The sequence below is a fragment of the Mandrillus leucophaeus genome, unplaced genomic scaffold, assembly GCF_000951045.1.
Source record: "Mandrillus leucophaeus isolate KB7577 unplaced genomic scaffold, Mleu.le_1.0 Scaffold53, whole genome shotgun sequence".
NCBI classification, from domain to species: Eukaryota; Metazoa; Chordata; class Mammalia; order Primates; family Cercopithecidae; genus Mandrillus; species Mandrillus leucophaeus.
In genome coordinates this window covers 282,687-287,636 of record NW_012105697.1, presented here as the reverse complement: position 1 = coordinate 287,636, position 4,950 = coordinate 282,687, and positions in this window count along the sequence as shown.

The following is a 4,950-nucleotide window of genomic DNA, read 5'->3' as shown; positions in this document are numbered from 1 at the left end:
CAGGATGGTCTCGATCTCCTGACCTCGTGATCCGCCCGTCTCGGCCTCCCAAAGTGCTGGGATTACAGGCTTGAGCCACCGCGCCCGGCCAACGCACATCATTTCTGTCCAGACTTTTGGCTATAAATAGTCATTATGGTCAGTCACACACGGATGCAAAGGAGACTAGGAGAAAAGTCCCTTGGTGGGGGTAGCCACCTCCCAGAGGTTCCAATGCATGCACTGTAAGGGGAAGTACAGAATTTTTTTGTTTTTTCTGGTGAGCAGCCACATATCTCTGCCTCATGTGAAAAATAATCTCCAGAAGAAGCATACCTGAGACTGCACAGCCAAGGAGCATGACGTTGCAACACCCTGACTGATGGGCCATGTGGGGTGACTGACTCCTCTGTGCTTAGAAGGAAATCAAAACCAAAGTTTCAAGTAATATTAAAGAGAAAAATTCTCATATTCCCTCTGGAACCCATGCACATCTTAATTTACCTGCAGAGAGCTGTAGAAACCACTAGAACCGAGGGAAGCAGCTCTGTGCAAGGGTGGTGGCCTTCTCCCCTCCCAGTTACCTTCGTTCTGGAGTTCGATGAAGGACGGGGTCCACACGGCCCACTCCGTTTCCTCTTTCTCTGAACCGGGGATGCAGAACCTGAACCCGGGGAACCTCTGGGTATGAGTCCAGCCCCAGATCACCAGCTGTGGTTTTGGCTGCCGCGGTGACCGTGGCAACGTCCTGAGCCGTTTGCTGTTGTGGGTATGACGGGCAGCTGGGACATTTTCCTGGACTCCCACCGAAATCTTTATCTTTAACGTCAAGATCGTCTTCTCCATCCCAACGGGACTCATCAGGCCCAGAAGGCTCCCAGCCCCAGATGTTCCCAGAGCTCTTCACGTGGAATGTTGAGTCTGGACCAGCCAGGATGGTGACTCTGGAGAAGTTCTCCAGAAAAGAATCAGCATCTAGAGTCTCATGAGTTCCAGGCCCTGAGAAATTTAGACTCCAGAACCACTGCCAAAGTAACCCTCTCAGCCCAGTTCTTCGGTACCCAGCATCCACTCTCCTGGTGGGAGTCCGTTGTGTTGCTTCAAGAAGACAGACCCAGGGCCGGGCGCGGTGGCTCAAGCCTGTAATCCCAGCACTTTGGGAGGCCAAGGCGGGCAGATCATGAGGTCAGGAGATCGAGACCATCCTGGCTAACACGGTGAAACCCCGTCTCTACTAAAAAATACAAAAAGCTAGCCGGGCGAGGCGGCAGGTGCCTGTAGTCCCAGCTACTTGGGAGGCTGAGGCAGGAGAATGGCGTGAACCTGGGAGGTGGAGCTTGCAGTGAGCCGAGATCGAGCCACTGCACTCTAGCCTGGGCGACAGAGCGAGACTCCGTCTCAAAAAAAAAAAAAAGAAGACAGACCCTCACCATTACTGGAGAGACTGACCCTCCTGAATTCAGGTCCTGTGGCCCAGACTCAGCTCTGGAAGAGAAATCTGGATTTAAAATGCTCAGTACTTCGCTCGAAATCTGCACTTGATGAAGTCTGTAAGCTCTTGGTCCCAGCCTGGGCTGCGAAGCCTGAGGCTTGGGCAGATAATGCCTTCCCGCCATCATCTCTGCTCCCTCTTCAATCACTAAATCCCCACAACATTGATCTAACCAGACATGGGCCCAGGGAGAGAGCTGTCTTCCCTACCTCCCAGCCCCGATCCCTCGATCCCTCACCTGCCACGCCAAGACTGGTCAAGGGAAAGTCCAGGAAGAAACCATGGTAAGCGGCACTGTGCTGCCTGCACCGGCCCTGCTGTGCAGACGGCAGATGCTCAGGATGCGGTGCTCAGAGACTCAGTCCCCACTGTCTTCTGGTTTCTTATCAAGTATCTCCCAGGAAGGCACCATGAGGCTTCATTCTTCCTTCCCGTGACTGGGGTAAAGGAGAGAACTGTCTCTTTAGACATCATCATCCATATGCCCGGCCCGAACGTCATCTCTGACCCAAACACCAAATCCAGACGGGCAACCATGACTGTGGGGTGTGGAGGGGGAATCTGAACACCAACCTGGAGGTCAGACTTGAAGGAGACGGCGACGCTGCCTACACCCCATCCAGAATATACAACCTTCAGTGGGGCCACCTCCCCAGTGAGCCTTCATCCATCAGGCTTGGTCAACGTTCTTTTTGTGTGAATCAAAACATACATATCCAGGCACCTACTAAGGGCTTGAGTCTGTGTCAGAGACGAGCCACACAAGTCCACGGACCTCACAGTCTAATGTGGAGGACACACATCTGAGTATTCAAACGTCTTATAGGCCAGGTGCGGTGGCTCACACCTGTAATCCCAGCACTTTGGGAGGCCGAGGCAGGTGGATCACCTGAGGTCAGAATTTCGAGACCAGCCTGGCCAACATGGGGAAACCCCATCTCTACCAAAAATACAAAAACTAGCCTGTGGTGGCGGGGCATGGTGGCGGGCGCCTGTAACCCCAGCTACTCGGGAGGCTGAGGTGGGAGAATCACTTGAACCCGGGAGACGGAGGCTGCAGTGAGCCGAGATGGCACCACTGCACTCCATCCTGGGTGACAGAGCAAGAAGAGAGGAAGGAAGGAAAGAAGGAAGAAGCCGGGCGCAGTGGCTCACGCCTGTAATCCCAGCACTTTGGGAGGCTGAGGCGGGCGGATCACGAGGTCAGGAGATCGAGATCACAGTGAAATCCCGTCTCTATTAAAACTACAAAAAATTAGCCGGGCGCGGTGGTGGGCGCCTGTAGTCCCAGCTACTCGGGAGGCTGAGGCAGGAGAATGGCGTGAACCCGGGAGGTGGAGCTTGCAGTGAGCCGAGATCACGCCACTGCACTCCAGCCTGGGCGACAGAACTAGACTCCGTCTCAAAAAAAAAAAAAAAAAAAAAAAAGAAGAAAGGAAGGAAGGAAGGAAAGAAGGAAGGGAGGGAGGGAGGGAGGGAGGGAAAGGAAAGGAAGGAAGGAAGGAAAGAAGGAAGGAAGGAAGGAAGGAAGGAAAGAAAGGAAAGAAGGAGAAAGAGAGAGAAGGAAAGAGAGAAAGAAGGAAAGGAAAGAAAGGGAAGAAGGGAGAGAGAGAAAGAAAGAGAGAAAGGAAGAAAGAAAGAAAGAAAAAGAGGGGAGGGAGGGAGGGAGGGAGGAAGAAAGGAAGAAGGAAAGGAAAGACAGGAAGGGAGGAAGAGAACAAGAATAAGAAAGAAAAGAGAGAGAGAGAAAGAAGGAAAGGAAAGAAAGGAAGGAAGGAGGAGAGAAAGAGAGAGAGAAAGAGAGAACGAGAGAAAGAAAGAAAGAAAGAAAGAAAGAAAGAAAGAAAGAAAGAAAGAAAGAAAGAAAGAAAGAAAGAAAGAAAAGGGAAAAAGAAAGAGGGACTCGACCCTGAGAGCTGGCCCCAGGGAAAGGAAGCCACCTGCACTGTGGAGTGTAACCAGGGGCTGAGGACTGACAAACTGGCAACGGGAACAGCAGCGTGGGGGGCTTGAGGGAGACGTGGGCCGAGGAGACAGCTTCTGTGACAGTCCCCATCCGGAGATAATTTGCCTGTTGTAAGTTGAGTGGATTCCAGATGGAAAAAAATAACGAAGAAGAGAATGTGTATGGGTTGAGCGGGAGTCTCTAAAAGGCCAAGTAGAGTTTTGGTATTTTACCCTCAAGAGAGTGGCAAAGGTTCTGAGCCTCCGTGTGGCATCATCATATTTTCGTCTGGAACATGTCGGTGAGACCGCTTCCCGAAGTCAGAACTGCATGAGGCAATCGAAGGAAGAGGTAACTTTGCTAATCTCTTGCTCTATGCCAGACACTGCCCTGAGTCCCCCTTACGGCTAGTTTCTTTAATTCTCACAACTGTGGGAAGATGTTGTCATCCTTAGGCCAGTTTTACAGATGAGAACACTGACGCTCAGGGAGTTAATTAATTTGATGAGCCTCTTGCACCAAGACGTCCCAGAGACAGGGCTGACGGCCGCTGACCCGGAATGCTGGCGTCATCGTCACAAGCGTACCACATGCCTTCGTGAAAATCAGACTCTCCCTCCCAAATGCAGGTCTAATTTCATAAAATAAGGTATGCTGATAAGAAAATGCAATGGGGTAGTAAAATAACAACACAATACAATAAAAACATTTGCCACTCTGTACCACTCTTCTGCTCAGAAGCCTTCCAGGGCTTCCCTCCTCAGTCTTATTGACACGACTGCAACTTCCATCCCCCAACTCGGGTTAGTGCTTTGATAGCATCTCCTCCAACTCTGCCTTTCACTAACTGTGATGCAGTCCCAGTGACCTCCTTGCTATTCCTAAAAATCATCAAGCACGCATCTGCCTCCGGGCTTATCCACATGCCATTCTCAACCCGGAATGCTCTTCACCCAGACAGGCGCAGGGCTCCCCCCTCCCTCTCCTTCACTGTCAACCCCAGTATCTCCTTATCCTTCAGACCTTCTTGGACCATCCTGTCTGAAGTTGCAACACTCCCTCCAGATTTCATGTCACCTCTCGCTGCTTTTTTTCTTTCCTCAGCATATATCATTAATCTTTGGCATATGTGCACGTATTTTACTTATCAATATTGTAGACTATCTGCCTTCCCACTACAATGTATCCCCATGAAGCCATAGATTTTTTTTCTGCAGTGTTTCCTAGAGTGTCCCTGCACCTGGAACACTCCCTAGCACACAGTACATAGTAAATATTTTTGATGGCCGGGCGCAGTGGTTCACACCTGTAATCCCAGCACTTTGGGAGGCCGAGGTGGGCGGATCACGAGGTCAGGAGATCGAGACCATCCTGGCTAACACAGCAAAACCCCGTCTCTACTAAAAATACAAAACATTAGCCGGGCGTGGTGGCAGCGCCCGTAGTCCCAGCCATGTGGGAGGCTGAGGCAGGAGAATGGCAGGAACCTGGGAAGTGGAGTTTGCAGTGAGCCGAGACCACGCCACTGCACTCC